At 40.1% G+C, this 27761-nt stretch overlaps 2 long non-coding RNA genes across 2 annotated transcripts in view; one reads left to right on the top strand and one right to left on the bottom strand.

Annotated features, from left to right (window-relative positions):
- Nucleotides 1–14973, top strand: part of LOC123372043 — a 61845-nt gene extending 46872 nt beyond the window's left edge. Inside the window, exons 4-6 of the long non-coding RNA XR_006580062.1 lie at nucleotides 1860–1964; nucleotides 8913–9030; nucleotides 14920–14973. This is a non-coding gene — a long non-coding RNA (uncharacterized LOC123372043). The remainder of the gene's footprint in view (nucleotides 1–1859; nucleotides 1965–8912; nucleotides 9031–14919) is intronic.
- On the bottom strand, nucleotides 4705–26288 carry LOC123372044. Its single transcript, XR_006580063.1, has 4 exons — nucleotides 26200–26288; nucleotides 20788–20862; nucleotides 6607–6781; nucleotides 4705–4846 (listed from the first exon to the last, which is right to left on the bottom strand). It is a non-coding gene; the product is annotated as an uncharacterized LOC123372044 (long non-coding RNA).
- Between the last annotated feature and the right edge of the window lie 1473 nt (nucleotides 26289–27761).

Here is a 27761-nt window from a genome sequence, read left to right as displayed (position 1 = left end):
ATTCCACAGCCTAACACATCACACTATTAGTACTCTCTTCCTGATGTTTAACCTAAATTTCTCCTTTTTAAAATACATTCCATTTCCCCTAGATTTATCACCTTGTACCATTCTAAATAATTCTGGTCATTTCTTGATATTGACCCCCTCAAATAAGCTGTGTTCTTTTTTCCACACCTTATTCCTTTCTCAGTACAGCTATAGATGTTTAGCTCTTTTATTCTTTCCTCACTATTCTGTCCCTCTAGGCTGCTAACCATTTTTCCTATTCTTCTTTGAACTTCCATGTTGGAAGTGATTTTTGTAAAGTTTGTCCCCATTAAACTGCAGTTCTGCCCTGAAAAAGGAGAGTGGCATCATTGGGCTCCATATTTATTGTCTCTCATGACTTACAAGTCAAATCTTTATGCAGTAGTGCTGTAGACATGTTGGTCCGAGGATATTATAGAGACAAGATGAGTGAGGTGTAATATCTTTTATTGGACCAACTTCTGTTAGTGAGAGACATAAGCTTTTGAGCTTACACAGAGAAGAAGAGCTCTGTGTAAGCTCGGAAGCTTATGTCTCTCACCAACAGAAGTTGGTCCAATAAAAGATACTACCTCATCCACCTTGTCTGTCTAAGTTGGGGTGGGCAAACCATGGCCCGCGAGCCGCATTCAGCCCATCAGACATTTTAATCTGGCCCTTGAGCTCCCACCAGGGAGCAGGGTCTGGGGCTTGCCATGACCCCCTCCAGCTTTTATGCGTAGGGGCTGCCAGGGGGCTCCGCACGCTGTCCCCACCCCAAGCACTGCCACTCAGCTCCCATTGTCCGGGAACTGCAACCAATGGGAGCTGTGGGGGCAGCGCCTGCAGACGGGGCAGCATGCAGAGCTGCCTGGCTGCACCTCTGCGTAGGAGCCAGAGGGGGGAACATGCTGCTGCTTCCGGGAGCTGCTTGAGGTAAGCACTGCCTAGAGCCTGCACCCCAGACCTCCTCCCGGGCCCCAACCTTCTGCTCCAGCCCTGATCCCCCTCCCTCCCTCTGAGCCCCTCGGTCCCAGCCCGGAGCACCCTCCTGCATCCCAAACCCCTCATTCCCAGCCCCACCCCAGAGCCTGTGCCCCCAGCCGGAGCCCTCACCCTCTCCCACACCTCAACCCCAATTTCATGAGCATTCATGGCCTGCCATACAATTTCCATATCCAGATGTGGCCCTCAGGCCAAAAAGTTTGTCCACCCCTGCTCTACGTCAAATCTGGTCAGTTTACAAGTGAAAGATTGTTTTCTCTAATTGCCAGCCCTGCAAACTCAGTCTGGAATCACACAGTCAAGATGAGTTCTTTCTGGCTCATACATCACACTAATGGTGATTCTGGAATAAGAACTTAGAATCATGTTCTGTTGATGATGCAAAAGAAGTAAACGAATCCAGCTCACACTCTCATACCATAGTAGTGTGGGATATTCTACTAAAAAGTAGTAAAAGCTTAATTTGTTCAGTGAAATAAAGCAAAAATGACAATGAATGCACATAGGAACAAGAGCTGTGCTGTGGAGTAGCTAAGTGCCTATTTTACATGGCCATGTTTCCAAATGGAACTCATTTTTAATGTTCACCTTGTGGACACTTAACATTATGGAGATGAAAAAAGTATTCCAAAGACTTTGGAAGATTTCTCGTTTTTTAAAACTCCATCAGTTTTAAAAATTTCTTAACTGCTTGGCCTCCAAAAAATTATGATTGTATTTCTCTTTCCCTTGGATAGTGATACAAAATGTATGAAGGTTGGATTTTGTGATCAAACAATGTTTGTTGAAATAAGATACCTTTTTCTAGGCGCCTCTAAAAACTTTTCCATCAATTTTTACTTCAGACTCTCTGGAGAGACTTGCTGGTACATGTGCAAATCTTGACAGAATTTACTATCTTATTCTTAAAATCTGAAGCCCTGAAGTCTACACCATTCTTTCTTTATAAGGTAAGGTTAAGGGAATTTTTTTTATATACCAGGTGTCCAAAAGGAAGACATTTGCTGGTTGGAGGTCCAGTTCTGGGTGTATTGCTAATGATTTAATTGGTAACATGATTGGTTCCTTTGTTCCACATTGAAATAATATGGGTGAAGAAGTGTCAGAAGAAAGGATTAAATGGAACTCAGCCTGCATACATGTAGCTGGAAAATAGTTAACGTTTGTCAGATGACCATAAGAACCCCCCAAGGTTACTACTCAGCTAGAGAAACATATAAGTGTAACCAAAAAACAGATAAACAGGACTTTGACTAAAATAGACCTATCATGATTGTCACAGCCTTTATATTCATTACTTAATGACCATGAATAGAAAAATATTAATCTGCCATCTTCTAAGGCTGACATCATAGAACTGTTTTGCAGATTTTTATTTCTTTATATTTTCCCATGCTATGATTTTTCCCAATATAGATATAAAATTCACAAAAGATACAGTATAGATCAGTAGTAATCTACTACCTATAGACTGGGATTCTAGGTGATGAGATCCTTCAAGCTCGCACACTTCTTGATATTTTACAAAGTTAGATATGTCACAGTATAGAGACCCTAAAGTACTTTTATGTTGCATGGTAAGCTTGTTCATTATTAGAAGTCTACAAAAAGTCTGCTGAAAATTACATAACTAACGTCACTGTGAAAAGCAAACTGCTCTAAATTAGAGATTCGGGTGAGCTGCTAAAACCAACAGGTAACATTCTGACTGAAAATACTGTGTTGGGATCCTGTTACAAATCTTTGATTTGTTTAGTGGGGTGCATGTATCCAACCTTGATGGTCAAAGAAATGAAAATGTGAATTGATCACCAAAAGAACACTGTTAAGGAAATAAATATCCAAACAAAAAAAGCAGTGGAAGGAAATGGACATGCTGTAGTTAGCTACAGTAACTCCTCACTTAAAGTAATCCGGTTAACGTTGTTTCATTGTTACATTGCTGATCAATTAGAGAACATGCTCGTTTAAAGTTGTGCAATGCTCCCTTATAACGTCGTTTGTCAGCTGCCTGCTTTGTCCACTGCTTGCAGGAAGAGCAGCCCCTTGCAGCTAGCTGGTGGGGGCTTGGAACCAGGGTGGATCGGCAGCCCCTCTATCAGCTCCCCAACCCCCTAAGTTCCCTGTGCAGCAGCCACCCAGCAGGCTGTCAATTGCCGGGCAGTTCAGCTGTCCCTCCCCACCCTGCCATGTGCTGCTCCTGCCCTTTGCCTTGGATCTGCTCCCCGGAGCCTCCTGCTTGCTGTGCAGGTGAGGAAGAGGGTGGCTAATGTCAGTGTCCCCCTTCCCCTGCACCCCGCTTACCCCATCTCCATAGAGCGGTGAGGGGACATGACAGAGCTCAGGATGGAGGGAGCTTCCTGGCAGCAGCTTCTGTCTTAACTTGCTGATCTACTTAAAAAGGCAGTGTACTTAGAGTGCGGTCAGGGTACTTAAAGGGGACACACACACACACACACACACACACACACACACACACACACACACACACACACACACACACACACACACACACACACACACACACACACACACACACACACACACACACACACACACACACACACACACACACACACACACACACACACACACACAGTCTCTGTCTGCCATGATGTCTCCCCTCCCTCCATTCGTGCTGCCTTGTAGAGTGTGAGGCTACATTAACAACAATGGGTTAACCCTTGAGGGATCAGCTGATTGCTAGTTCATCATTTAGCAGTAAGGCATTCCCTAGGAAATATTCCACCCTCTGACTTCACCACCTCAATCAAGCTTCACAATCATCAGCGCTGTGTACCACTATTAAATTGTTTGTTTAAAACTTATTATATATATACATACATACATACACACACACAGTATAGTCTCTTGTCTGGTGAAAAAAATTTCCCTGGAACCTCCCCTCCCCCCATTTACATTCATTTTTATGGAGAAATTGGATTCACTTAACATCGTTTTGCTTAAAGTTGCATTTTTCAGAAACATAACTACAACATTAAGCGAGGAGTTACTGTATGTCATTTACACCTATATGGTCCAATTCACCATTGCCCTTCACTCTGTTATTATTTACACCAGTCCAAAGTAAGTTAAAAATGCTCCTAGATCAAAATGGTAGCATTTTATACCCACTTTGGTCTGCTGTGAATGACAACACAAAGTGCAGCCCAGTGGGAAATCAGGCCCATAGAGTTAAACAAGGAACTTTCCCACTATGACACAAGTAACCAACACAACCTTGTGGTAATGATTTTTCACATGTTTTTTTAAATATATCTAAGTCAAGTCTCTAAAAAGCCCAAGTGGCTTTTGAAAACTGGGCTTACGCTCCTAAGTCACTGAAGGTACATCTACACTGCAATGAAAGACATGGGGCACTGTTGTAGCTGGCCTGTGGCAGGGATTGAGCTGCAGGACTAAGAATTGCAGTGTAGATGTTTGGGCTCAGCTGGAACCTGGGCTCTTAGACCACAACGGGGAGGGTCTCAGAGCCTGAACGCAACACTGCAATTTGTAGCCCCATGCCTCATGAGCCCTAGTCAATTGACCCGGGCTCTGAGACTCAGTGCTCCGAGTTTTTCATTGCAATGTAGACCTACCCTTAAGCATTTTTTGATAATTTTACACAATATTTTTAACAATTTGACATAAATGCAATAGACACTTACAACAAAGTTTGTGGTTTTATTATATCAGCCAAGTGTGAATACGACCCTTTGTACTCCTGGTTTTGCTGGTTCTGGAGCATTAGTCAAAGATTAATTAAGGAGGCATAACATTGCTGAAACTTCCCCGCTGCTGCTATGCCCAAAGTCACCGGGCTGTTGTCCTGTAAAATAGCAATGCAAATGACTTAATTTTTGTATTCTGGTTCTTAAGCAAGCCATATCCAAAAATCTATCTCAAGATGCCCTACTATTCCATATTAAGTACAGTTTTAATAAATAGAGACCACCTGACAAAGCCAGCCACAGTGTTAGTCTAGTTTACTCTCATGCTGCTTCCCCCTGCTAGATTAACTGTAAGGTCAGGATGTAGAGGTAAAGAGAAAAAAATTAGTTGCTGCAAAGGAGGAAGGATGGTCTCAAGGTGAAGGTACAAGATTTGGGTTCTTTTCCCAGCTCTGTCACCGATTTCTGCTGTGATTTTGGGAAAATCTGTTAATGTCTCTGTGCCTCTCTTTCCCCAACTGTAGAGTGGGATCCTTGCCTCATGCTAGTGTTAGGGGACTGAATTCATTAATGTTTGTGAAGTGCTGTGAGATTTTGGTCCTCTGTAAATGCAGAATGTTAAGGGCAGCCATTGGTGCTGCCTGTATCACAGGGTGTTGGCCTCCCAGGTCCTTGGGGGCCTTTGAAAATCTCATCCTGAACTATTCCCACTCTAAAGCTGTGGCTTCTCTCACTCACTTGGGGAGAGTCTGATAACGTAGTATTGGCGGATAAATCACATTTAATGATTTGTACCGTTTCTCAAAGCTATAGAACTTTTTTGTTTAAAATAGTGCAAAAAAAAAAACCACAACCCTCCAGTATTTGCAAAAAATTAAATTGTTGAAAACTGTGTGTGTTTTGTTTGTGTGTGTAAGAGCTCAAGAGCCCAGTAGCTCAGAGGACTTGGGCTTTGGAGGGAACTTTCAAGACTGGCAACAAGGGCCCTGAACTTTAAAAGTTAAAATCCTGCACTGAAGATGAGACTCACAGGAGCCAATGAACATGGTTTAAAAAGAGTTAATCTCCTACTGCTGTCACTATCACTTATCCAGTTGCATGACTGAGTTAACTCCAGCATAGGCAGTGCCTCCTGTCAGTCATTAAGAAGGAGCGCTGTGTGTGTTAGAGCAGACTCAGAGCAACACAGTAGTGGGTCAGCCAGATGAGCAGCAGGAGCCATGGAGGGAGGCTTTCTTTCATTTAAACAAATGGGCAAAGGGGAAGGCAGGGAAGAGAGGGGTCAGAAATGCCCTGTCCTCTTAACACCTCTGTTAATACAGGAAACAGAAGGAACTGTTGCTCTCTTTTACTGCAGGGGTGCAGGAGCTTCCTTCGGCTTATCCACTGCAGCAAAGCCTGGGAGTTGACTCTCAATCTCTGGGTATGAGGATGCTGTTTGTACTGCTCTCAAGCAACGCTTAGCAGCTGGTCGTAATTATGTATTGCAGCTTCAGAGGAAGTTGCTGGCTGTGGGGAGTGTGCAGTGCTTGGCTGCAGATCTGCTGTTCTTAAGGGTACAATGGAGATGTAGAGAGTAAAAACAGTGGCACAGAATGAAGGGGAGGGTGGAAGCCTAATTATCCCCCACTTGAACTGGCTCCCTTGTTGAGTCATTACATGTTTGTGAAAGTCCCTTGACATAACATATGTATACCCCAAATGAAGTCAGATGAGGCAAAGTCACATTCAACTGCCAGGAACTCCTGCCACTAAGGACTGAAACTAAAAAACAAGAATCTGAATCCACCCAAAAAACTATTATTTTTTGTTTTTTTCCTACTACTCTGCATCAAAAAAATTTAAACTGATGTTAAGCCTTTTGGAAAGAAATAACTGCATCAGGCTGACATATTGTAATGACTATTTATGGACTTACCTTTAAAAATTGCAGAGTTATAAATAGAGCTGTGCAAAATGCAGCTATTTTGATTTTTCATATGGGTTCATGCAAAGAAGGGTTTTGTTTGTTTGTTTGGTTCAGTCCACCTGGTTTCTCATCACCATTTCTACCTCGGACCACAATTTGTTTTGAGTGCAAAGGAACCCAAAAACTGAAAGAACAATTCAGCCAAAATCAGAGTTTTGCAAGATTCCGACCCATTTATTGTTCTAGGACAGTGGTTCTCAATGTACCCCTAGGGCTAGACAGAGGACTTCCAGAGGGTACATCAACTCATCTAGATAGTTGCCTAGTTTTACAACAGCACTAGCAAAGTCAGTACAAACTAAAATTTCATAAAAACAATGACTTGTTTACACTGCTCTATATACCATACACTGAAATGTAAGTACAGTATTATATTCCAATTGATTTATTTTATAATTATATGTTAAAAAGGAGAAAGTAAGCAATTTTTCAGTAATAGTGTGCTGTGACACTTCTGTATCTTTATGTCTGAGTTTGCAAGCAACTAGTTTTTAAGTGAGGTGAAACTTGGGGATACACAAGACAAATCAGACTCCTGACAGGAGTACAGTAGTCTGGAAAGGTTGAGAGCCACTGCTCTAGGATCATCTAGAATTGGTCTAGATTCACTTTTCAGAGTGGTAGCCGTGTTAGTCCGTATCAGCAAAAAGAACAAGGAGTACTTGTGGCATGCAGTGGAAAATACACCACCCTGTCAGCTGTTGGAAATGGGCCATCCTGATTATCACTACAAAAGGTTTTTTTCTCCTGCTGATAATAGCCCACCTTAATTGATTAGTCTCGTTAGAGTTGGTATGGCAACACCCATTTTTTCATGTTCTCTGTGTATATATATCTTCCTACTGTATTTTCCACTGCATGCATCCGATGAAGTAGGTTTTAGCCTATGAAAGCTTATGCCCAAATACATTTGTTAATCTCTAAGGTGCCACAAGTACTCCTTGTTCTTTTTTTCTAGATTTACTGTAATATACAGTCCCTTTGGTGAATCTGGACAAAGTCTTGGTTTTGTAATGAAAACAAAAATAAGGCAAGTTTTCTCTGGCTGTGGACTTTGTAACAAAAGCCCTGGTTATAAACCTCAGGAAAATAGCATTTACAATTAAAGTGACCAATAAATCTTAAGTAGAGAGCATAGCAGCAACAAAGTGTTGCTATTAAATCTGTACACCTGGAGCAACTGATCGAGATCAGTGGTTCTCAACCAGGAGTACATGTGCCCCTGAGGTCTTCCAGGGGGGTATTCAACTTATCTAGACATTTGCCTAGTTTTACATCAGGGCCCATAAGAAGCACTAGTAGAGTCAGTACAAACTAAAGTTTCATACAGACAATGATTTGTTTATACTGCTTTACATACTATACACTGAAATGTAAGTTTATATTCCAGTTGATTAATTTTAGATTATATTATTATTGGTAGTCCATCACTGACGATTATGACAATAATAATAATAGTTAACTAATTTAAAAAAAAAACTATGTGGGAAATTTTTAAGTGAGAAAGCCTTGCACAGGGGCAGTCCCACTGTCTTGGCTGTGGAAGCCAGATTCCAGCGGCACAAAATATCATTATGGCTGGGGAATTCCTCAGCTGACCAGGACATCTTCCGTGCCTTGTCATGCTCTCCGTGCCCCACAGCACGTTGCTGAACCACTTTCATGGCCATTGAATCACAAATTGATTTCCTCCGCCCAGTCCATAGAAACAGTCTTCGCATAGGAGAGAGAGGCAGTTTCCCTGTCTCACCGAGGGCAAAAAACCCATTGGCTACTCTCACCTGGTTTGGCCCACTCGGCAAAGCGGTTTCCTGGGGTGTGGCCATTGTTGCATGCAAACAGCTACTTGGAGCCACAGGTGAGAGCTGGGTGTAGGTGTGGACCAAAGTGGATGAACTACTCCCAAAGGAGCACGACGTGTTCCTCCAACAGAGGTACTACTCCTCCCCAGTTCCCCATACACCCCATTAATTTTGTAATTATACTGTAAAAATGAGAAAGTAAGCAATTTTTCAGTAACAGCATGCTATGACATTTTTGTATTTTTATGTCTGATTTTCTAAGCAAGTAGTTGTTACATGAGGTGAAGCTTGGGGGTACGCAAGACAAATCAGACTCCTGAAAATGGTGCAGTAGTTTGGAAAGGCTGAGAGCCACTGACTACCTCTTGATAGACAAGACACATCTTATCCATGGCTATTCTCAATTGTTAGAGGCAATCATCAACTCCCTGGCCTCTGGTTGCAACTTTGCAGATTTGGGCCCTCAGCGGCAACCAGGAGCCAACAGTGGTCTTGAACACTTGAAGCGGATGGGGTTCATGTTGGAATCAAGATATCTGTGTGGACAAGAGATGCCTGGTTATCTTCTGAGGTAAGTGTACCTCAGAGTTCTGACTAAGGTCAATGAATGTTACTTCTCAGCCACAGCACTTCAAAGAATCATCCAGCTGAACTGTCTTAGGTTGTAACCAGTCTGATTAATCCAGACTGCTTCACTATAGCAGTAGCTCTTTCAGCTGATATCTGGTGAGTTTGTGCTGATCTGTATGGATAGTTTAGATGGACTTTCCCTGTGGACCTCACAGATTTCATCTTTGTCCTGATGGAGTGACTGAATTATTTTGTCAGCTGGACGCATCAAAATTACTTTCCTGGGGTTAAGAACAAGGTGTCAAGTAGATAGTTCAGTCTGTGGGTCACATCACAAGGCAGGACTGTGTTCATATGTAAGACCATCTGAGCAGATGATATCTGGAAATATTAATTTACTCAAGTCTTGCATGGATCTCCATTAGCTATTCTTTTAGAGAGCTAATGGGACAGAGTCCCCAATTTGCTCCCTTTGTGCTACTCACGTGGTGCAAAGAGAACAGAAACTTCTGCTAAATCTCTGTGGAAGATAGCCCTGACACAGGGGAGTCCTCAGCAGGCATAAACCCAGAGAGCCAGCTCACTCTCCTTCCGCCCACACTCAGAGCAGGGTGCTTAATGCAGGAAAGATGGGTGAGATGGATAATCTGAAGCCTTGACCAACTCCCCCATACTTTTGCTCTCAGCAAAATCTGTACACAGCAAAGAACTTGCCCCAATGACTGTAAGCGGTATCTTTAGTAGTACTTTATTATTTCCATGCAAACAGAGAAAGGCACTTTTGCACAGCATAGCCCTGTATAGGGAAATAGTTTGAGGCTTACGTATAAAACACAAATGATCAGAATCATGAGTGTTTCTACAGCAGGTACAGTGTTAGGCAGGCTGGACATGGTTGGTCACAGACACATAACTGGCTTGGGACTAGATAGGGAGGCAATTTCATTCTTCCTTTCATTGCTTTGTATAGGGTAACATCACTTCTATTGATTGACTACGTTTAACATAAATGCTGACACATAAAACACAACCTGTGTAATATTAACATATGGACATATATCTTAATGATTTATTACAATAAATGATGTCCTTATATTTACCATTACCAGGATCACCTCACTGTGCCTATCCATAGTCTCGCAGTTGAGACATGCAATGGGGATGTCTGAATGGGCCCCATTGTCTGTGTGGAATTTATAGTTGCTGAGGAATAGCTTTAACGTAATTGCCTCTTTTGTCCCTACTTCAGCTTGTCGTCTCTTCACATAAGAGGATTATCAATAGCTTGGTCTTTTGGGCAAGTTCCATCCTTTCCTTTATTTCCTGCTCCTTTTCAGAGATGTGTCTTCTTCCATCTAGTAGTCTATCTTCATTGGTAAATAGCACAGTATTTAGTGAGAGTAATAATCAGAGCATGCCCATGCAGTCAGGGTTGGGTTTTTTTTAAATCCATAGGCCATGGCCAGTTATAAAGGAAAGTAGCTGATGAGCACTTAATGATAGTTTGCCAGCTTTTAAAGAGAGACTGTCATCAAGTCAAAAATGTAACCTTAATAAGAATTAGTTTTAAAAAAAAGTCATCTTCAGTCTAAAGTTCTATTATCTTATCTAAAAACAAGGACTATAGCATGGCTACAATCTCAGCTGGGTAACCCACCAACCACAAGCCTCAGGTGCTGTTTGATTGCAAGTACATGTGTCCACAAAACAAAACAAAACCAGCAGGTCTAAATTTTGTCCTACCACCCTTAGCAGTGTCCCTTGAAGGCAGTTCTTTTCAGTGTCTCTTAAGGGTCTACAGCTGGAATACATATTGTGTCAATAAAGGTATCATGAGCATCTCCCTAAAGATTTTCACAATACACAGATAGCAGCAGTCCTTTTAGAGCTCAGATATTGCACCAACAATTTATGCAGTGGTGCTTTGAAGTTGGGTTGAGGTACTTGGAGCCATGATGCACTTTGAAGCAGCTGGAAACATCTTTAAAACTTCAAGGCAAAGATTAAAACAGCTACCAAGCTGTAAGCAACTGTTCAGGGCCTCTTTTCTTATAGTGCTGCCAGGGGGTAAAAAAATCAAACAAATACATCTCTCTGCGTTACTTATGGCCCCCATCACTACCGTTATGTGAGAGCCCTATGATCTTTAATGTATTTTATCCTCACAACACCTCTGTGAGATAGAGAAGTGCTATTATTCCCATTATACAGATGGGGAAGTGAGGCACAGAGAACTTGGTAGAGACCCGTGGCACCTAAATTTGACTAATTAAAGACCCTGTTTGGAGAGATGGTGAACAACTGCATATCCCACTGAAGTCAATAGAACTGTGGATACTTGAGCACCTTTGAAAGTCTGGTGACTTATTTACAAGATATATATAAATATTAATTTAGGTGCCTAATTTTAGTCAATATTGACAAATTTGGCAATTTTCCAACCACATAATTGTTATTTTTATTAGCATTTTTCCAAAGAATCCAAAAGGCACAAATCCATATTATTGACTAATAGCCTGTAAAACTTTGCCTTAAAACAACATTTTTGAGTTATGAGAGTTCAGAAAAGAACCTGAAACCAGACAACTTATTTTTTGGCACTCTTAGAACTTAAAAAACAGATGGATTTCCCCCTACCCCCACCATTTTACAAAGAATTTGCTCCTAGGCTGAAACCTTTTAACTAGAGCATGTTTTTACAGCCAACCTCTAAAGTCCTCAAAGTACAGGGTTTACAGTATAATGAGAGCACTGACAAAGCCTTAACTGTAGCAATGGTATGGATGTTGCTATAGGTGGATAATATCCAGAGTTATTTTTTCTCATTAGACATAAATTTAATAATTTGAAGACACAAGAAAAACTTTCCTCTTGGTGATAGGAGTGGTAATGGTGGAGAAATGGTCTAAATCTATTTTATATCATATTCTTTTTAATAACAGTGTCTATTAAAGACATCTGTTGAAAGTCTGTAATGCTGATTTAATAGGGAGAAAAAAATAACAGTTCTTTAGCAATCCTGTCTTCAGTTTAACATTATGAACTGTTAAGAGAGGGTTTATGTGTACGACATTATTAACTGGAATTCTGCTCAAATTGAAATCAGGCCCACTGCCTTGACTGATCATCAGTATGTTAGCTTTTTACAATAAAAACTTTTAACTAGACAAAAGAATTAGTATAATTTTATATTCATTAGGATTTTCAAAATTCACCAGGCTGTGCAGAGAAACTTCTAACCACCTATATTCTGACTTGTAAGATATGAGCTCTCTAGCAATATAAAGCTGCAACAAAAAAATCATTGATTTACTATACTAGATCATTACTGTAACTATGGAGAGAGAGACAGAATCCACCTCCAAAATGACTGAATTATAAATTGTAATAAAACACCCAATATTTTATACACATGTTGTCAGGTTTGAAAGACGCATGTTTTAGTTACAAGAGGGACTAGGGCACACGGAGTTGGAGACAGAAGTCCAAAGGCCCTGTCCTGGAAGAAAGCCTATTTATAAAAATTAAATACTGAATTTAAATTAATCGTGTTGGTCCCTGGCTATGTTTAACATCACTGTAATTTAATTTTAAAACTTAAATGATAGAGATTAAAATAAACATAAAACGCGTCTTTTTATCTCTTGAATTTGAAGAGGCCTCATGTTTTCCATGCCTGTGGCCTTGATGATTTTTTTGGCAGCACTGCCAGTGATAAAAGGAATAACTCACCACTGTCAGGGAATCTGGCTGTTTCATCACCTGCATGAAAGGCCAGCATAACTCCATGGAGATTTCTGTCTAAATGAGTTATATAGTTTCTTCATATACTTTTTGACTGAAAAGTGATAACTCAGGCAATGAATTATTTGGCATTCATTTCTGAAAGAATCTGTTCTTTCTTTTTACAAATCATAGAGCATCTTTCACGTATCCATTTTTAAAGCTTTCATATAGACTACAGTGAATTAATTTCCAATATGTCCATTAGATTAGCAAAGGGATAGTAAAATTAGACTTTTCTGTCAACCCTTTGCTTTGTTTGCAGCATTTGTTGACAATGAGAGTTGAGTTCCAGAAGTGGTATTGAAAATTTTGAAATGTATTCCAAAAGGTGCCTCTTTTCGAAACTAATCAGGGCTGTCACTAGGGGATTCACAGCTACCAGTAGAGGCATTTCCAATCTTTCCCCAAAAGCAAAATGCATTAGCTGAGGAGCCAGGGACTGGAACCCCTGGAAAAATGTGGGTCGGGGGGGTAAGGGTATGGAAATGTGTGTTCCAGTTGATAAAGGAAGCATTTAAATGACAGCCCCTTCTAGAAATGTTACAGCCAAGGCCAGCCCTATACTATCTGACCCTCACCGTACTGGTGCTCTATGCAGAGGTTTTATGGCGCCCTAACTCTCAAATCAGCAAGTGTCCCTCATCTTTTTTTATTCCCTGTTCCTAGGGCTAATCTTTCATCGCAGTGACAGCTATAATTAAACTATAATTAAGCTTTTTAATATTTATATGACAATAATGTCCAGAGGCTCCAGTCAGGATTGAGACCTGTTTGTGTTAGATGCTGTACAAATATACACAAAAAACATGGTGCCTGCTGTAAAGTGTGTACAGTATAAGTAGAATCTTCATTTGGACCCCAGGATGTTAAAAGGGGTGCATCGTCTTTCCATTCTCTTCTCCTCATTTTGAAATGACAGTGCATTGCTGTGCAGGTACTTGTGTAAGAAGTAGCTCAAAGAATTCCTAAACTGTCACCAAGTTTGGAATTAGACAAAAAGAAAATAGCAATGGAAATGATGTAGGAGATGATATAGTGTATTCACACAGCAGATAAGTACAGGAAGAGCTAAGAGACTGATCCTGCAACCTTGACAAAAGTAGCCCAGTGGACTTCAGTGAGACTATTCGCATAAAGGTTGCAGGGTCAGGACCTAAAGGTGGTCACCAAAAGCAAGTGAGAAGAGATGAATGACAAACAGAGGGTTGCCTTTCTTCACTTTCTGTCTCACTCTTATTTCTTATCCCTTTCTTCTGACTTTTAGTTTTCCCATCTGTCCCCAGTCTTCCATTTTACAGGGTTTTTAAAATTATGTTTTTTACTGTGAATTTCATGTTTGTGAAGGAGGGGGACTGATAGCAGGCATGAACCAAGTGTTCTGTTGGCAGGAACTGAAATGTAGCTTCCCCACACAAAAGGGAGCCCCTGTTACTGCTCAGTAAAGGACAGATAACCCTTGGATCTCAGTTGCACTCCCAAATTCATTGCACCAGTTGAAGCTGTGCTTTAAAAAAATGCTGCTGGCATCAGAAGGATTGAGGGCATATTTGAGACTCAAAGCTGCCTGCGACACCTGGTTGAGCAGTAATAGGGACACATCTTGTAGGAATGACATACATTCTACAGATGTAAGAGGAGGGTTCAAAATGGATCATGGTAGTTTCATTGCTATTTCAGTGGGGCTCCTTTAGTATGCTGCCCACCTACTGAGGGCTTGTCTACACTACTGCTTAAGTCAATGTAACTTACGTCGCTCAGGGGTGTGATAAAGCCACCTCCCCTAAGCGATGTAAGTTACAGCAACTTAAAGCATTGTCTAACTTCCGCCTCTTGTTGAGGTGTTCTCCCATTGACATGGCGCATCTTCACCTGAGACACTACATTATGTAGCGCAGTAGAGAAGACAGGTCCTCAGTCTAAGGTGGGTCCTCCCATCTATTCTAAGACTTGGGTCTCATTATATTAGGGATGTGCAAAGGATCTGACATTCAAGTCTGAATTTGTATTTGTGATCCTGACATTCAGGTTTATTGATGTTCATTTTTCTACCTGACTAAAACTCTACTTTATTTCCTAATTCATATTCTTCCCTCCTTCTTAGCAGAATTTGCCAGTGATGCCAAATTATGTGATGGTTTTGTGGAGACCAAAATAAGACCATTGATCTCATTTTCACTCATGGCCTGACATAAGATTTGAACCTAGTGATCCAGAAGTTAAAGGTTAGTGATTTTTAGATCATTTAAAAATGATTGCATAGAAGTGGACCCAGTTGCTCTCAGACTGTTGAATTTGCCTTGCGGAGGCAGTGCTTTCTATCACTGATTAAGAGGAGACATTGCTTTCAGTTATGCTGATTCAGCAGCACTAAGAATCAGGAAATTAGCAATGAGTGTAAGAGAATTTTAACTATTGGTACAATACCAAACTTGTGTTGTTACTAAGTACATGGAAATGAAAATCCATTATGTTACTATACCAGGTAGTTCAGTACAGATGGCAGTTTTCTTTCTGTCTCATAAAATCAGAAAATGGGGAGTCTGTGCACCCAGATTTTGGCTTCTCAGTGCCACTGCTACAAAGTGATAATCAAGGGATGTGAAAGAGTAAACAAATCTCTACAACTAATACACATTCTAGTGGTCTGTTCATTTAGAAGCAGGACTGTGTACAGATTCTAGAGAAATAATTTTCTGACAGTTAATTTTTTTTTGTTAAGGAATAATATTCTCTATCTTTCTCAGATCTCTCCTTGTCTTTCCCATACATGCACAGCATTAGATGCCTTTATATACCTGTGCTAACTAGTGACAGACTAACACCTTTTTATGGATCATGTGATGCCCTTCTATGCTAAAAGGTACTTAAGCCCCAGTATCAGCTGAAAGTTGTGACAAACACTAAGTGCAGGAGTTAAGGCCTAGTATGCTTTCCTATACAGAGGGAAATGTTGGTTGCATCTGTCAGTGGGTATGGCTAAAGGAGCAACATAACATGGACCCAAACCATCAAGATGAACACAGCCTAATTTATAGATACCCAGGCTCCCTAAGAAATGCATCAGGGAGTTCCAGACTAAGTACAAAAGCATTACTATAAAAAGTTATGTCTGTCTACTATACCATAATACTGAAAGCACGAATAAGTGCAACTCATTGCTAACACCACAGCTTAAACAATTCAGCAGAAAAATTTCAATGCATTCTACTCTATCGGAGTGAAGTTTGGGGTCCAAGTTTAACAGATAATTATGCCAATTGGGATATAAACCTAGTTAAGGGAAACTCTATAACTACAGTCCTGCAAACAAAATCTGGGTTCAGCATCAATGGCTACAGAGCAGAACTATGATAATGCCACCCGCTCAGCCAATTTACAGACAAGAACACCCAACTTTTGGTGCTATTTCAACCAAAACAGCAAAGTGGTCAAGGATAAAATACCAAACCCAAATGAAAACATGGTGCACTCCACATTGCTCATAGATCACAACAGCATTAGTCTGACCAGTGACGCAGATAACCCCACCCAAAACCAAACCATGCTTGAGAAACAAGCTAGTTTCTAAAATGCAAATATGCATATGCAAGCCGTTGTAGGGGGAAAAAAAACAAATAATGAGATTTCTGTATCTCCACATGCAGATGTATCATACTAACAGAGCGATTCACCAAAGTGAAATGTGCAAAAGTAAGGCAGAGTGTCACTAAATACAGAACAAATGGCATAATGTAGAGATGGAAAAGGGGAGACAGAAAGCATAGAGAAAATGAGGGAATGACTGTGCATCAAATACAATGAAAAAGCTGAAATAAGATACCTGCTTTTGAACAAACTACCCACACACCCATGTTATGACACTACAGAAAAGTTGAAGATATTTAGCTATTTTGTTTTCCATGTTATGGAGCATTATTGTTACTATTGACAGGTCACATATTTAAGCAAAGATGGTGCTGCTGGTATTTTTCAGTCTACACTGCTACATTTCTCCAGGATATGTGCCATGCAAACCATGGGAACATATGGCCTCATGTTTGTATTGCCTTATTCAATTAGGGTGCCCTACTGAGCTATGAAATACAAAACCAAGCTATAGAAACTACACAAATTAGCCAAAAATATCTAGTCCCATAAAAACATGCTATGTTACATTGTTACGACACATAAGAACCCTCTCCCAGCACAACATAAATATTAGTTATACATATATGAAAGAGTTAAGTGGAAAATAATGATCTATTTACTTCACTTATCAACATTTATTTGATTAAAAGTAATAATTATTTGACTGAAAATAACACCCAAAAACATGCTCCAAAACGTCTGTTAGTCTATAAGGTGCCACAGGACTCTTTGCTGCTTTTAATGTATTTATAGTTTTCAAAACCCCTAAATAATAAGCTATTGTTTTAAAGCATTAAGTACTGCAAAATTGAGGTAAGATGGTAGGAGTCCTGTACGTCTGCTGAATGTCCTGTGGTAGCGGCAGTAGCTGAGGAAGAAGTATGAGAGCAGGCTCTGGTTTGCATGTGGCCAGTGGTTAATTAGTTTATCACATTTTGGTTAAACTGACCCAGCATTGGAACGTGATCATCTCTGTCCTTTCAATTATTGCCCCTGCCCCCCAGTCTTATTTTGACGTCTTTCTCTTGTGGTTCTTTTCTATCTGTAGGGAATCTCTCCCTTAGTAGCACTTTCCAAACATAGCAATGCTTCGACACCACTGCAGTGGAAGTTATCTGAAAGGTATGCCTATCAAAGGTGAGTCCTTTTTTTTTCCCCTTTCTTTTTTTTTTTTTTAAATAAAGAGATTAATGCAAAATGGGACTTAATTCCTCTCTTTAAACATCTTATAGATGGGGCTGGTAGCATGGTATATTATTATGGTTGCCCAACACTTCCCATAATAATACCTTGTTCCAGTTGCTTATAATATTGCCAAACTTTAACTGTTTGGGCTGAAAGTTTCCATGTTGGTGTCTATTTGAGGCTGAATGTTTGTGGAAAATTTCAGCTACAGTGGTTCAATAATCTCTGAGAATGAAGCTGGGTATAAGACATTATTTTGCCCATGTTAAGATCTTTCTTTGAGTGGAAGCTGATGGGAGACCGAGATCAGATGAAGTGCTGATGAGGAGACTGGGAAGAAGTGGCATGGGTAGAATGAGATGAGGGGACAGAAGACAATATGCTGAGGAGGTAGAATGTGGGGGAAGAAATGGGACTGACTGGGCAAAGAGATCAGGACAAGGAACTGGGTAGGGAGGAGACACTGCATTGAGGGAGACTCGAACTGGGAGCCATTGAGGAGGAGGAATGTGGGCCTGGGGGCAACTAGAGGCTATTAGAGGAGACAGATCGGATGAGAAGCTAGGATGAGAGAACTGGGATGGCTGGGCAAGGAGACTGGGGACAAGAAGATTGCGGGGGGCGGGGTCTGGGAATGTCTGCTACTGCTCTCATTTACATGGTTAGCCCAAGTGGCAGAGGCCTCTGTGATGCACCTAAAGGGTCCAGCCCTGCTGATGACCCATATGGATGTCAATATCATATCACAAGATGGAATTTCTGTTTTTGCTCTTTGCTTTTTTTTAAATCTACAAAACGACACACCCACACACAATACATTCAAAGAACATAAAAGTTGTAAGTTCAAGCAGTCAACAGTTAGGAAATGCTTAATTAAAATTACCTTTGCAACATTAATTTGTTCCCCTTGTGCATATACGTGATGATACAGTCTTTAATTACATGACCACATGCTATTTTCTCCACAGGACCCCTCCTTCATTCACTGCACAGAATGGCCCTGCTCCGGGGATGAATCAGGGCTGTGTTGTGAAGGAGGCTGTTGCCTGTACGATCCCTGTTTTATATGTTGCAGAAATTGGAAGTTGTGTAGTGATTGGGGCGGGGGACTGCAGGAAGAGGAAGGATGGTCTTATGGTTTAGGTGGTTAAATGTTGCCTTGGAGAATTGGATTGTATACCTGCCTTTGCCACAGAGTACCTATCTAGTCAAGTCATTTAAACCAAACTTTTCACAGGTGGTCACTAATTATGTATTCCTTATTTTCTGGGTTCCTGACTAGAGACCATGGGATATGATTTGCAAAAGTGCTGACCACGCACAACTGCAGCTGAAGTCTGTGGAAGCTGTTCTTTGAACACTGTCCATTTCACGAAAGTGCTATATAATGCCAAGTATTCTGAAAAATCAGGTCCTAGATGTCTCAGAGTGGAAACTTTTTACCTTAATCTCTCTGCTTCAATTCCCCTGTCTGTAAAATGGGGTTAATAATATCCCTCACCTCACAGAGATGCTGTGAAAATAAATTCATTAATGGTTGTGAAGTGCTCAGATACAGTAGTGATGGCTGCCACAGAGAAGCCCATGGAAAAAATAATAATTCAGCCTACAGAGCAGAGTTTAAATAGTGTGAAGCGAGGGGCAGCTCCAGGCCCCAGCACAAGCGCGTGCCTGGGGTGGCAAGCCATGGGGGGCGCTCTGCAGGTCGCCGTGAGGGCGGCAGGCAGGCTGCCTTCGGCGGCTTGCCTGCGAAGGGTCAGCTGGTCCCGTGGCTTCGGTGGACCTCCCGCAGGCAAGCCACCGAAGGCAGCCTGCCTGCCGTGCTTGGGGCGGCAAAATGCGTAGAGCCGCCCCTGCGTGCAGCATGAGACCATACATTGAACAACGAGGAGAAAACAAAATATCAAATAGCTACTCATTAAGTGAGCACTGTCCATTCTGTGAACTGAACGAGACAGGGGTCTTGTGGAAAAACCAGTATGTTATGATGTAATTAGAAAATGTATCATAGTTAGACCTGGGCAACATTTTTCAGACAAATAGTTTATTCTCTGGAAAAAAATGCCATTTCATTTGACCTGAAACTGTTAGCAAATGGGACACACATTTGCTGAATAGTTACCGCTGACAACAACAACAAAATCAGGCTAGATTAGCAAGGAAGGTTAAAGTGGTGGTGGTTGCCCTCTCTATAAATTTTAGCCCAGTGGATGTGGGAGACCCAAGTTGAGTTCCCCCTGCTATGTGATGTGGAGAAGGATTTTGAACTCGGGTCTCCCTCCTCCCCACGTGAGTGTCCTAGCCACTGAGCTATGGATTATTCTAGGCTGGCTCTCTCAATCTCACTTGTTAAACTATTCCACTTTGTATAAAATACTTGATTAGTCATTGGGTAAGAACAAGAGAGAGAATGACTCCATAACCCAGTGGCTAGGGTAATCGCCTTGGAGGGGAGAGACCCATGTGCAAGTCTCTGCTCCAGTGAATATTGAATTGTTTATACAAAGTGGAATAGCTTCTATAGGAGAGATTGAGAGAACCACCCGCACTCCCAAAGAATAGCCAATAGTCTGGTGGTTTGGACGCTGAGCTGGGGGGAGCCCAAGTTGAAATCCTCATCCACATCAGTTAGAGAGGGGAATTTAACCTGGGTCTCTCACATATTGACTGAGTGCCCTAACCGGAGGGTTAAAAGTTGGGGGGGGATTTTACCACCTCTTTCTCCTCTGAATTTGGCCCTTTAAAAATCCCCAGAAACAAAATGCTTCAGGTTGAATGAAACATTGAACAATGTTTAACCTGAAACAGATATTTTTGATTTGCTGAAATCTTTTTGAATTTTCTGATTTAGTATGACACAAACAGATTTTTTTCCTGATATTTCAGAACTGCCAGCAACTTGAAAAATCAGTTATTTACTCAGCTCTAATTATAATGCATACACATAAGGGGGCCAAATTAAGGTTGTGCAGACAAACTTAATTCTGGCATTTCCTAACTCTTGAGTGCTTGACTTTGCAACCTTCATAAAGTTATTTTAATGTACCTTTTTTTGTGTGTAATATATATGTATATTTTTTATTTTATCTATAACAGTTTCAACAAAACAGTGATATTCTCAGTCAGCACATTGGCAGGATAAGGGAAATATACCACTTACCTTTCCATAAGAATGAGCATATATATATCTTCCAAAGAATAGCTGTTGTAGAAAATGGTCTTTACTTCCGTTTCCCTATAATTTACAAATAAAAAAAAGTCCCATTTCAAAGCTAAATTTGATTGCCTATGCCAAGAGTCACAGCACAATTATCAGTCCTTTATATGAAGGATGGAAAGTAGCTTTGAACAGGTTGTCAATATTCTGGCTTGGAAATTTCAAAGTGGTCACATTCTCACTCTAAACCTATTGTAAATGGCTGACAGTTAGCATCCGTTGCCACAAAGGGAAATGAAGTTAATTTTCCCTCCTGGCTTTTTTATTCACCAGACAGGCTGGAATTGTTTAAAATCTGTTGTCTGTTGTTGTTTAAACAAGAGTCTAAGTAAACTGAAATGGGCAGAAGGTTTTATCCAAGAGACCTGAGGAGCAATGGGCTAAAATATAGGGAAGATGTATTGAAGCCTCCGAACTGAAGGCCAGATCAGTTTTTGTGTGGGAATATCTACTGTAAGATACTGGAAACCCTGTGAAGTGTCCCTTGTAGGGTGTCCCTAGCATTGTTCCTTCCAAGCATAATGGTGAACCCCCCAAAACCAGAAGATCCCCTGAGCTCAGAGTGCATCTTGACAGGGGCTTAGGCCACATGGATGCCCATGTACTGTTTTTAATTCTCTCCTGTCTTTCTGTTAGCTCTTTCCAGGGACATGTCCCCAAGCTGGTGGCCTCAGAGCCAGAATCTCACCAGAAGGATGGGGTTCAGAACAGAGTTGTGGGGAAACACTGTATTAACACTGCTTAACTTTGATGGGATAGTGGGAAGAAAATACCCAGTCTAGGTCCACTCCCACCTTATCTCACTGCTCCACCTCCCTGTAAAAACCCTGTCTAGGGGCTTCCGTGCAACTTGGGCAAAGGGGTCAGAACAACACAGAATAGTACTGTTCACTTTTCTGGGCCCCAGCAGGAATCCACTGTGCTTTTGTCCTCTGTGCCTCCATGGTACCTGTCTCCATGTCCTGTGCAGTCCCACAGTTTATATAATGTATGAAGCCTTGTGTTAATATTATGCTAGGTATAGAGTTAAAGGTAGCTTTTGAATTTGGGCTGTTGGGATTGAAAGCTCGATACATTTTCCCATAAGGCTTGGCCTGGGCCTCTGGTGCTACACTAGTGACACTTCGTAGGTGAGGAGAAGTTGGTCACTTGCTATACCTTTTCAGAGACTGGTAGTTACTATTACTGGATACCTGACAACCTGAACTGCTTTCTGAAGCTCATTCAGAAATTCCCACTCCAACAGCACATGAAAAGTCTTGCTATAAAAGGTCTAATTATTTGTTTGTTTGCTCTAGTTAGAAGAACTACCAGGCGTGATGTAGTACTGTCTGAAATGGCATTCGGTGTCTTGTGGCTGCCACTCTTGTGTTAATAAAATCTGGGTTTAAAAATGGTCACACAAAAGGAAATTAAGAATTAATCTCTCATCTGCAAATATCTGGTAGGCTACTATTAGCCTCTCATTGGAAAAAGAAAAATAGTCCCAACTGTAGAGGAACAGCTCAAATAATATGGGAGGTTGTGATGGAAAAATTAATGCACCAATTACATATCCAGCAAAATAGACAGAGGCCAAATGTATACTTAGATATTTGGTTTCAATTTATTCAGTACTCAGATGAAGTACATTCATCTGCACACATACACACACACACACAAAAACCCTCTAGCATGTGACAAATTTTTTGAATATTAACATTTGATAGACATGCCTCATCTATCTGTTAAATATGCATAATCAGAGATTTCACTCAGTTTAATAAAATCACTCAAAATGACATGTCACGGGTGTTGTAATGATATCTCTATTTCTGCATAATGTCTCTTTAAACAAAAGCTCATAGTTGTGATAATTGTTGTTTTTTGTTTCTGATATTAACCTGGCAAGGATTTGTAAACCTGTTAAACTTTCTAAATAAATAAATATTTTGTAAAAGAAATCTATCCAATCTGCCTGAAACAGTTTCTCATGCAGTAAAGAATCATAGTAGTTGTTTTTTAGTTTTGTTTTTAAATCCAGGGAAACCTTTTTGCTCATTGCTGTCCTCACTGCTGGCTTTAGATAGCTTTCTCTTCAATTGCTACATGAAACAAGTAAGTAATAAAGAAATAAATAGTTGGAATTTTCAGCTCTAGCTCTAATCCTCAAAAAGAGAAGAAAATGAAAAATAGTCTTCTCTAAAGCTTCACATCAACAGTGTTTAAATAGCTGTTTTTCCGTCTATCATCAGGTCTCCTAATGTTGCAAATAAAAGCTCATCTTTTTAAAATGTCTGTTTTATTTTGGCTTTTTCTAACCTGTCTGAGTTACTCTCATGGACTCTTGCCTTGAGTACAGTAATAAATCTGAACAATCTTTTAATTTTGTTGACCAAATGTAAGGAGCCACAACACAGATTTCACGTACATATTTATGGCTATGTAATATTTATAGTAGCTTTCAGAGGTCTCACCCAAGATTGGGGTCCTGTGGTGCTAGGCACTGTACAAACACCTCTGAAGACACAGTCCCTGCCATGGAGAGCCAGGTGGTGGAAACCTTTTAAGAGCATCTGATCTTGCTGAATGTCTCCTTTCTTGAGTTGAATATCTCATGAGATCTACTGTTCTTATGAGACTTCTGCTTTGGACCATATAGGAACAAATCTAGATAATGGACTCCCTTCAGTTTTGGACCTTTCCTTGAAACAAACAACATAGGGATGGATTTTAATCTGAGACCCCTACAAAAAAACCATTTGGAGATTGGATTTGAAGTTCCAGTTGTGGCCTCTCTCTAGTCAGAATAGAGCCACTAGCTCTATTCTGATTTGTATTCCTTCCCCTTATTCCTCTAGGCCTCAGTTCAGCAAAGTACTTCAGTACATGCCTAACTTGAAGCATGTGAGTAGTCCCATTGCAGAACTTCTATTGAATTGGGACATTAGATAGTAATGTTGAGCTAAACATATGGAAAAACTCAGAAAACTCTTAGACTCCAATTCTGCAAAGAGATGCATGCAGGCAGACCCACATCCTACTGAAGTCAATCAGTGAGGTTCTCTGAAGGTGCAGGGATAAACCAGATCAGGCCCTCAGTTATGTACTGTAGGGACATTATGGACCTTCAAGACCTGCCATTGCTTTGACTACTCTAGTATGAGTCTTAATGAATAGACAGACATGCCAATAATTGCCTAAAAGCATTATTATTTACATCAAATTATAAGAATTGCTAGATTCTAGATTATCATGCTAAAGCTTTTAAATTTTATGATGGTTAATCTTAACTACCTCTAGTTTCTCTGTGGCCCGTTTTTTCACTTTCTTGTTCTCCTTTTCAGCTACTTCAGCCTTTTCCCATAAATGCTTTAGAGCAATTTCTTTTGCACCATACTTAGTTCATCACTTCCAGAACTCCTACAGCTTTTGATGTTCTGGAAGCCAGAACTCATTTCTAGCCCAGCTGTCTTGTGAATTTAAGCCATGTTGCTAAACTGTAGTTGTGTTTCACAAATACTTTTCTGAAGTATATTTTTTATCCATCCCCAACTTTATGGTGGCATTTCCCCTGCACTCCAGTGGATATTATTGTTCCTTTTTGCTAGAGCTGTATTTAAGGAACATGCAGTAAAATAGTTTTCAGCAATAACTGAGATAACTCTGATCTGTTCAGTTAAACAGAGCAGAAGCCAAATGATGTTTCTGGAGGAATCTTTACAGAACATTTCTCTGTGTGTAGTAAAGCTTTTTTTCACATTTCCCAAATGTCTCTAACAGGTTTTTGGAGTTATATTCAGTGATTGCATTGAGTTGTTGATACCACTTTAGCCTTCCAGCAGAGGAGCCCTTACTATGTCATCCATCGATTTAGACATAAGCCATTTAATTACTGCAGAATCCTTCAGAAAGGTTCCTATCCAAGCAACCACACTGAAGGTTAATCGGCAGCCTGCTCTGGGTTGAAACTTTCAGCCATAACAATTGCAGGTCCCAACCCGATTGGGAACACCGAGCACTAAACTGTGGTCTCTTGAGTACAGTGTGATGCACATGTTATCTGCATGATGGTATGTTTAATGTTGTCCAGCTACTGGGCAGACAGCTCAGCAGCCAAAGGAGTTGTTTCAATGTGTTTGCACAACACATTTTTCATGTTATTTATGAAGCTCCTCCTACTAATATGACTAGATAAATTATCTGTAAGGATGTAATTGTTCTAAAGCCATTATTGATTAAATGCTGAGATGAGTTATTTTTTCAGAAACTGCCTTTGGAACAAGCTTAGGCTGTACTTGCTGTCAGCCTAGTGGTGATGTTTTTGTGTCTTCCTCTAAATTCCTCTCCCAGCTGGGTTCTTTCATATTTCAGCATTAAAATAGATTCTTCCTAATTAGACAGATCTCTGTCGTGATAATCATCTTGAGAACTTAGGTGGTATTTTCATACCACATCTTTTTGCAAATCAGGCATGTACTTTATAATTTTTCAAAATTGTAACTCACTGACTAGCTCCTTTAACAGGCAATTGTCTCCCATAACTAGTAATTAGTGTCCTGTCAGTTGATATCAGAAGGCATTAGCGTTCAACTGCTGACATCAGCAAATTCATCATATTGCTTATAATTGTGATATATATTTCCTTGAACTATCCACTTATTAAGAAGGCTTTCTAAAGATTATAATGTTTGCATGAAAGTGTATAAAGCAGATTTAAAAACCACACAAGCTAAATTACTACATACAAAGTAAGTCCACAGTCATAGACTTAGTTCTGGCACACACATCTATCATAAATCCATAAACAAGTCTGTGCTCCTTTCTGATTAGAGAATGGAGTTGTTTGGTCAAGGTTATGGAGAACATCTGTTTTAATGACAGCAGTTAGTACTAGAGCAGCACTCAGAGACCTCTCAGGTTTTGTGCTGTCAGGGCCAAATCCTGAAATTATTTTTCAGTATTTATTCACTCAGACACATTAGCTTACCAGCAGTTTTGCCTTGAGTAAAAATTGAGTTTAAAAACATCAGGACTTTGTCCTGGGTGTTTATAGACGTTGGTATTCATCTTTATAAATATCCTTTGATTAAAAATTACACAAGAAATAAATACTGAAATCTAATCTCTAACAAAAACACCAGCTGAAAATAGTTTGTTTTTTAAATCTGGCCACTGAATTACCACAGTTATAAAATAGGACAGTATTTAGGTAGCAGTTTTCAATTATTTTCTGATGGAACTTAGATTCAACTGACTATATTAAAATACGAGGATAATGCTGTATTTTCTTATAAATAAGTATAATGCAGAAAAATATAAGGACATCAACTGTTAGTGCTGAAATGAGTGAGGAAATATAGTGATATACCGTACCTTTACTCAGCTCCAGTTTAACCTCTCCCAAATAAAAAAAAAAAAACCTCTTTGGAGCAGCATCTGCTATTTTGATTATATTCAGATGTTTTGCACTAAACTAATGATTGATATACCTGCAAAACTTTTAATACTGAAAGCCAGTTAGCATAAACTAGATCCCAAATGATGCTAATCAACTTATCAGCCTTCAGGCTATGCAGCCTATCAGGACCAAGATACAATAGCTGAAAAATTCAAAAACTTCCTAACAGCAAATATGCTAGAGTCTAATTCTACAACATGGACTTTATAAAGAATGTGTTCACTACCAAAAGATGTATATTAAAAGATGAAATATATGAATGTTCTGCATAGTTTTAAAGTGGCTATTTAAAGAAGAAAGAAGAAATCCTCTACAAAGTACCCCAAAAAAGGTGATCTATCAGAAGCACTCACCTTAGGGCCCCACTCCAGCAATGAGTGCTGCCTCCATGGGACTTTAGTGACTTAATTTGGAGCTCTGCCTAGGTGCAGGGATCTGACTTTGTGGAGCTTATTATAAGATCAGGATCTAGATTAGTAAATAAAAAACCAAGCAGATTGTTTTTCTTTTTTCATTAATGTATCTGTCTCAGGTTTTATATAGCACCTAGCACCGTAGTACATAAGCACTGAAATTAAATAAAACAATAATTCACCAAGTCCAAATAAAATTTCTCGCCTTTAAATTACTTAAAGATGGAGAATTACTGTATTATTAAGAATGTGTGTTACACATTATACATAATAGGCCACATCCAGTCTGGACCCATTCAAGTCAATGAAGTTGCAGTTGCTTAGACTAGTTCTGAATTTGGCCTGCTGCATCAAAGGCAAAGCAATATATACATTTTTCTTTTCTATTTTTTATTATTTTAAATTTGTATAACATTGATAATTCCCCACCCTGCCTCCCAGTTTCCATTCATCTCTAATTTTTTATTTTTTATTTTTTTGAATGAACTATATACCCTTTGGAAGTAAACAGCAGCAATTTAGGCCAGAAAACATTGTAGCTTTGTGGTAGTCAGTGTGTTACCAGCATTCTTCTTGGCCTGATCTAAAGTCAATGGGGGGAGTCTTTTAATTGACTTCAGTGGCCTTTGGATCAGGCCCCTTTTCAGTAGTTCTTTCAATAATCAGGCTGGTCAGCTGTAGGGGATGCTACAGAGAAGTTCCTGAAGCACTGTTCAGAAGCTAAGCACGGCTCTCTCCTTTCCTGGTCCTTAGCCTGCTAGGCTGCAATTTTACTACGAAACTTCTTAACTTCTTCACAAATGTATTTTTCAGGAACTTTTCTTCAATTCTTTTCTATCTTTTCATATTGTTGTAAGACACAATCCACACCTATGGCATCGTATAAATAATATATGTATATATGCTTGCAAGTATATTGTGTTCCTGTGAGGCTAATGGGAGAGAAATATTAATAAAGACGTCCATAACAGAGCTTCCTCTCTAGTGTTATACAACGTTTCCAAATGGGTAGAGGAAGTGCTGTTTGTATATGGGAAGGGAATTCAACTTCTCACCTGACTCCT

Source organism: Mauremys mutica, chromosome 5 (assembly GCF_020497125.1).
Source record: "Mauremys mutica isolate MM-2020 ecotype Southern chromosome 5, ASM2049712v1, whole genome shotgun sequence".
Taxonomy (NCBI): domain Eukaryota; kingdom Metazoa; phylum Chordata; order Testudines; family Geoemydidae; genus Mauremys; species Mauremys mutica.
The sequence above is the reverse complement of the archived record's forward strand: the minus strand, read 5'-3'. Positions and strand labels throughout refer to the sequence as shown.